Source organism: Pseudorasbora parva, chromosome 22 (assembly GCF_024679245.1).
Source record: "Pseudorasbora parva isolate DD20220531a chromosome 22, ASM2467924v1, whole genome shotgun sequence".
Lineage (NCBI taxonomy): Eukaryota > Metazoa > Chordata > Actinopteri > Cypriniformes > Gobionidae > Pseudorasbora > Pseudorasbora parva.
Genome location: NC_090193.1, coordinates 35,254,939 through 35,262,630, shown reverse-complemented (window position 1 = coordinate 35,262,630; position 7,692 = coordinate 35,254,939). Strand labels below are relative to the sequence as shown.

The 7,692-nt window shown below is 37.4% G+C and overlaps 1 long non-coding RNA gene across 3 annotated transcripts; it reads left to right on the top strand.

Annotated features, from left to right (window-relative positions):
• The first annotated feature begins 1,192 nt into the window (after positions 1-1,192).
• LOC137058687 (uncharacterized) lies at positions 1,193-5,995 on the top strand. 3 transcript variants are annotated; one of them, XR_010900794.1, is made up of 4 exons: positions 1,193-1,220; positions 1,945-2,025; positions 2,857-2,981; positions 5,729-5,995. It is a non-coding gene; the product is annotated as an uncharacterized lncRNA (long non-coding RNA). The 3 variants fall into 3 exon arrangements; XR_010900795.1 differs by lacking the exon at positions 1,193-1,220 and adding an exon at positions 1,639-1,858; XR_010900793.1 differs by lacking the exon at positions 1,193-1,220 and having other exon boundaries at positions 1,639-2,025.
• Positions 5,996-7,692: the final 1,697 nt, after the last annotated feature.

The following is a 7,692-nucleotide window of genomic DNA, read 5'->3' as shown; positions in this document are numbered from 1 at the left end:
TGTAACTTTAATTTTAAGCATCAATCTGCATATCATTTTTACTATACAGTGTTACCGATTACTTTCATTTCTGTAGTATTTCTTACGTGAACACTAACCTATAGTTAGACCCACCTGACTATGTAGTATTTTTGCAGTAAAATATCCAAAAACCACCAGGCCAGTGTTATCTGTTTTGTTCAGTTGTGTCCTTACAATATCCCAAATGTTTCCAACTATTTGTAAATTGTGAGAAAATTGGTATTTTAACCAAGGAGCCGGGCCGTCTGACGTAGTCGCCTGTCAATGGCGTCATATCTGCGTTACCCTCGGCTTCCGGTTTTATTCTGCAGAAACGCTTTACTCTTAGCAATGTGAACAAGTGTCACAGCAGCCGCTGAGTGAACGCACAGAGTAACGTCATAACATCATTTTAAACAGACTTAAATGTATCTAATATGATAAACAGAGCTGCGTTACCTCATACTCATGCGGAAATGGCGCCGGCCACTGGGTCCCTTCATAATAAAAGTCCCACTGCTCGCGAGGCATGTGTTTGCGTAGCAATCGCTCCAGCGGCCTTGCTCAGCTCCTCAACACTCGCTCCTGCTCTGCTTCATACAACAGTAACGTTAATAACCGCATCCATCAACATGGTGTCTGCCAGAGTCCTATCCCGATTCTTTCCCACCACATGAGGAGAAGATCACATGTCCCAAGATTCTGAGCTTAAACGTGGGGTCATCCAACTACGCCTTTGTTTTAAATAGGCGCCCTCTAGCGGATGGTAAAGTTACATAGTGCAGATTTAAATAGTGCAGCTTTTTTAGAGTGTTTTGTCTGTTTTTCTAGTAAATTTAGTTCAACAATTTAAATAAAGCCTCCCTGTTCGAAGCTATTGCAACAAAATCAAGATAATACAAAAATGAATGGCGGTATATATATATACCGCCATTCATTTTTGTATTATCTTGATTTTGTTGGATTTTTGTAATTTGAACAGTATTTTACTGTAATATGTACAGTATAATACTGTTAAATGTACTAACAGTATAATACTGTTAATAGCAAAGGATTATGGGACAATATATGTTTACTACTGTAATTATTCTCTACTGTAAATCGATTTACAGTAGCGACAATGCCCGCAAAAAACTGACCAATGACAATGGAGACTTCTTTTCAAGTTTTTTTTTTTTTTTCGGTTGGTGGGGGCAAATGAGGAAAGACTCAACATAAAGGTTAGTATTATTTCTGTCTTGATTTTATTTAAAACTGAGATATTTTCAAACTCATTCACTTATTATCAACAACCTAACATGAACCAGTGCTGCAAATTGAGTGAGTTTAGCAAATTTCTGTCAAGAGACTTTTTTCTGCATGTTTGTCAAGGCGGGTGGTTAACATACGGTCGTCCTTGTGATTTTTGTTACTTCAACGGGGTGAATAAAGGTTTTCATTGACTAATAGTTAGTGAAATAGAAAAAAAGCTCTTTTAATGTTCATCTACCTCTTTTAAATTAGCTAAGCAGGGGCAGCAAACTACCTTAAAACACCGAAAGAAAAAAGAGACGGTTGCACACCGGACGCAAAGCTCAGATTTAAATCTTCTTCTGACAGAAGAGCTGCACGATGTGTGTATCTTGCAGCACAGGGTGAAATCAGTAACGTAAGTTATGTAGCCTACATTGGCGATTTGAAGGAAATAAAATATAAATTTAATATAAAACCTTGAAATGGCGCTCCGTGGCACGGCAGGATTTTGATCAACTCCCAGAGTGGCCGCGGACAGGCACCGAATGCCGCCACCGGTGTGTTGTTAAGTTACACTGTTCGAATTTCAGCGGCGCCGTGCCGAGCTTTGCGTCCGGTGTTCGAGGTTGTAATCGTTTTTCATTGACTAATATTTTTCATTGACTAATGACTAACAGCATTTCGAACTGAATCTGTTGTTTTTGTTTAAAGTTTGCTGTTAAAACCGCCATTTGGAACATGGGAGGTGTCTTGGAGTGTTTTTCTGGCGGTTACAGTCTTCTGAGGAAACTGGTAAGCAGAAGCTGGTGATTATTTGACTCTTTTAAAACGTTAAACTTATATCGTTAAGATACAGTTTAAAAAAGCAACAGTCAAGATGGTTGTGCAGTTTGTGTGCAAACACTGAAAGTTGTCTGTGCGAATGCATTGCAGATTTTACACCCTCTTGTGAACGCATGTTGGAGATTAATATTTTGTAAATAAATTGTTAGATTATGTTTTATTTAGGCAGCAGCCAATCCAACCAGGCTGTACATCACAAGCACTTATCCTAAAGCTTTAAGGCTGCATTTATTTGATCAGAAACAGTAATATTTTGAAATATTATTGCAATTTAAAATAACTGATTTCTTTTAAAATATATTTTTAAATGTAATGTATTCCTGTTATCATTACTGCAGTTTTCAGTGTCACTTGATCCTTCAGAAATCTTTGTAATTTAGATGGCTTACTGCTCAAGAAACATTTCTGATTATTATCAATTTCTTAAGACACAAAACAATCGGTTTCTGTGAGAAACAAAAAACTATTTGTTATTTTTTTACCTCATATCCTGACGAGTCATATCAAGTTTTCCCATCGTCTATTACTTCCATCTGATAAGGTTAAAATGACGCGATCCTCATTAGTTTGACCTTATCAGATGGAAGTCACAGCCGATTGGAAAACTTGATGAGACTCGTCAGGATATGATGTAAAAAAATAACAAATACTGTTGTGTTTCTCACAGAAACCAATCGCTGCGTGTCTTAAGACATCAATGTGTCGTCAGGAGCAGCAGGGTTTTTGTGCATGTTGTCTAAGCATGTTTTTTTGTTTTTTTTGTATGTTTTGCTCTCATAGACTTGTTACCCATTCACACCATTATATGACTGGCACACAGCAACGGTTGGAGTAAAAAAATCTTCATTTGTGTTCTCCTGAAGAAACAGACACACCTACATGTTGGATGCACAGGGGGTAAGCAGGTAAACATCACATTTTCATTTTTGGGTGAACTAACCCTTTAAAATAAAGTTACGTTATTAAGTGAAAGACACTGAAGCGCATTCTTAAGTTGAATGGGCTTTTTCATTGGAAATTTGCTGGCTTGAATGAATGGTAAATGGACTGCATTTATATAGCGCTTTTAACAGACCCTATGGCCATCCAAAGCGCTTTACATTTTGCCTCGCATTCACCCATTCATACACCGACGGTGATGTGTAAGGCGCCATCCAGCTCGTCAGGAGCAGCTGGGGTTAGGTGTCTTGCTCATGGACACTTCGACACTTGGTCAGGTGGAACCGGGGATCGAACCACCAACCTTTCGGTTTGTAGACAACCTACATGAACCACTGAGCCACTGCCTCCCCATGAATGAACCAGAAGCATCGCACCAAAGGAGCGCGCACAGCGTGTTAACGGGTTAGTTTACACAAAAATGAAAATTCTGACATTAATTAATTACTCTAATGTCGTTCGACACCTGTAAGACCCCCTTTCATCTTCAGAACACAAATGAAGATATTTTTGTTGAAATCCGATGGCTCAGAAAGGCCTTCATTGACACCAATGTCATTTCCTCTCTCAAGACCCATAAAGGCACTAAAGACGTCGTTACAAAGCCCATCTCACTACAGCGGCTCTACAATCACTTTATGAAGCGACAAGTATAGTTTTTGTGCGCCAAAAAAATATTAAATAACGACTTGTATAGTGATGGGCATTATGAATCAGCATATTGATTCATGATTTGGATCGCCAATGTCACGTGATTTCAGCAATTTGGCAGATTGACACGCGATCTAAATCATTAATCAATACGCTGATTTATAACCAGTCAAAGCTTTGTTTTGAAATCGGCCTATCACTATATAAGTCGTTATTTAGTTTATTGCACACTAAAACTCTTCTGGTCTCTTTATAAAGTGATTGTAGAGCCGCTGTAGTGAGATGGGCTTTGTAACGACGTCTTTAGTGCCTTTATGGGTCTTGAGAGAGGAAATGACATTGGTGTCAATGAAGGCCTTTCTGAGCCATCGGATTTCAACACTAATATCTTCATCTGTGTCTGAAGATGAAAGGGGGTCTTACAGGTGTCGAACGACATTAGAGTAATTAATTAATGACATAATTTTCCTTTTTGGGTAAACTAACCCTTTAACACACTGTGCGCGCTCCTTTGGCGCGATGCTTCTGGTTCATTCAAGCCAGCAAATTTCCAATGAAAAAGCCCATTCAACTTTAGAATGTTGTCTTTCACTTAATAACGTAACCATGTCTTAATGCCAGAGACTGCTCTATATCTGTATATGCCATTCCTAATGCAGAGTAAAATGATGTTTCATCAGTCATCTCTATCTCCGACTTCTGTGGTTAAGTAGGATATACTGACCGGTGTGGTTCCCTAAACATAACTTGTGGCCACGATAAATAGATGTTGTTCTCTCAAAATATGAAGTCAAGGCCACGACATGTCGTTAACTCAACAAAATGATCTCGTGGCCACGATTAATTATCACGTTCCCATGACTTAATAGGACATTCCCACAAAATAATATCTCGTAGCAACAACATATCACGTTCCCACGAGTTTATATGTTGTGGCCACGACAAAACTAAGTGAACCAAACATGTCCAAACATGTCCCCTACCGGTCAATCTACTGAATCACATAAGTATTCCCCTAAAAATTATCTTCATTCACAAACCACTGTTAACTTTAACAGAAAATGTAAGCTTAGGCTACTGGATGTTTGAGTTGGCATGGCAGAAAGCACGCAAAGTGATGTCTCTTTATAATCACTAAAAATGTGCCCCTCGTTTTAAAGGGTTCATCCAAAAATGAAAATGATTTCATTAATTACTCACCCTCATGTCATTGGAAACCTGTAACACCTTTGTTCATCTTCGGAACACAAATGAAGATATTTTCGTTGAAAGCTGATGGCTGAGAAAGGCTTCAGAAAGGCCTCCATTGGCATTCAGTACATTCCCACTCACAAGGCCCATAAAGGCACTAAAGACATCGATACAAAGTCCATCTCACTACATTGGCTGTACAATCATTTGATGAAGCGACGTGAATAGTTTTTGTGCGCAAAAAAAAAAATCAAAATAATGACTATCTGCCAAGTTATTGTCTTCCGTGTAGGTCTCAGACGTGAAATAACGCGAAAGCGGCGCTCCTCTTCTGGGTCATGTATCGAACGGCGAATCTGCGTCATATTCTCGCGCATGTGTCGAGTTAATGTCAGTTACTTGGTGGATAAAGTAGTTATTTTGACTTTTTTTGCGCACAAAAACTATTCTCGTCACTTCATCAAATGATTGTACAGTCCCTGTAGTTAGATGGACTTTGTATCGATGTGTTTAGTGCCTTTATGGGTCTTGTGAGTGGGAATGTACTGAATGCCAATGGAGGCCTTTCTGAAGCCTTTCTCACCCATCAGCTTTCAACAAAAATATCTTCATTTGTGTTCTGAAGATGAACAAAGGTCTTACAGGTGTCCAATGACATGAAGGTGAGTAATTAATGAAATCATTTTCATTTTTGGGTGAACTAACCCTTTAATTGCAATCTCACAAATTTCCATTATAATCTGTCTACACTGTTCTTTATTAATATAGTACATATTGCTTTTATTAACATCAAAGAGCATACATCACCATGTTATAACTGTTGGGAAAGCAGTGGTTTGATAAATGTTTTTTTTTTCTCTTGTGCTTGCAGGTTCATTCTGAGAATAAACCCTGATGGCACCAAATGGCAATCAAAATCACAGATCAGCCAGACATCTGGAAAAAGGGTCCAGAGAAAAATCGCCATCCTAAATCCCCTTGTGGCATCTTTCATCAGAGCTTGTTGATTTCGATTGGCAAAATTATTGAAGGCTTGTTCTGCTTTTCAGTATGTTTACATTTTTAGCCTTGTTAAAGGGTTAGTTCACCCAAAAATGAAAATTTGATGTTTATCTGCTTACCTCCAGTGCATCCAACATGTAGGTGTCTTTATCCCCATTCGCACGGGACTAGTATTATCTGTGGACCTCTGGTGATTTGTAATAATTGCAGAGAATGTCTGTGATCTTAATCCCGTGCAAATCGGCTATGTCTGTAATTTGTAAAGTAAAAATTCCCCCGCAAATTACCTACCATCTTTCACCGAACACCGAGGTCCTGTGATAATATTAGTCCCGTGCGAATCAGCATCTCTGTGATTATGGCCAGGATTAGGCGGATCGTATATCATTTTTGTAAGGTTTTTGTTTCCTTTGCGCATTTCTATCTTTATCTTTCACTTTTCACTTTATCTTTTCTTTTGAATGGGTAAACAATTCTATCAGAGCAAAAAAAAAAAAAAAACATGCTTAGAAAACATGCACAAAGAGCCCTGTGGCTCATCACAACACATTGATATATTAAGACACAAAACGATCAGTTTGTGTGAGAAATCGAGCCATATTTGTATAATTTTTTGTTACATCGAATACAACGCTATATCCAACAGCTTGGAACACACTTCACTTCCGGTAAGGTCAAAATACACACTCTGGAAATGGGATATACAAGCCAGAGCGTGTATTTTGACCTTACCGGAAGTAATAGACTTGTTACCCATTCACATGATTATATGACCTACACACATCAACGGTTGAGTTAAAAATCTTGATTTGTGTTCTACTGAAGAAACAAACACACCAACATGTTGGATGCACTGGGGGTAAGCAGATAAACGTCACATTTTCATTTTTGGGTGAACTATCCCTTTAAATACACAAGATGAATTCAAACACATTTGTAAGATATACTTTTTAAAGTAAATGTTAAACAGTTAAACAAAACAGCATATTTTAATGACAAATGTTCATGAGGACTCGTGCATTTTTTGGGGTAAAAAACTGTTTACAGTGCTGCCACACCTGTTGTTAATTTCATGGTTTGTCTTTTTAAACTCTGTTTGGTTTGGTTGTTTTGTTTCTTTGTTTTCTGTGTATGCTGAATTCTGTGTTAAATAAAACTGACTGCTGTGATTAGATCTGTTTCATCAACTTTATTGCAACCTTACGACATGTAGATTAAAATTAATTATATTTTGTTTAAAGTAAATTAAGCTAATTTAAAATCGTAAAAAAAATTATAATTCTGTAATAGGAAATCAATTATAATACTGTAAATAAAAATATGGTACTTGTACTGTAAATGAAATACAGTACTCATACTGTAAATAAAAATACAGTATTTATACTGTAAATGTCATTACAGTATACCTTATTATTACTGTAAATTAAATTACAGTAGTGATACTGTAAACACTTTTACAGTAACTTACTGGCATCCAGCTGCCAGTAAGTTACTGTAAAATTTACAGCAACCCTTTTACAGTGTATGGCAGTATCGGAAATCGATATTTTTCAAGGAATCATATCGAAGTTGGAAAAAATTCAGTGTCGTGAAAACATTAGTCCATATGTCTTGCACTGTTTTTCAGGTCATCTGAAGCAATGCGATAGGTTTGTGTGAGGGGCAGAATGAAACCGAAGCCATTGTTCATTCATAATTAAATATATTTCCCTCCTCTCTAGCTCTTGAAGCTCAGTTGCATTCATCTCAAATATGGGATTTCAGGAAGTTTCTTACTTTAGTACTATTATAGTATTTATTTATATTTTAAATTAGCTTTTCATTTTATACTGT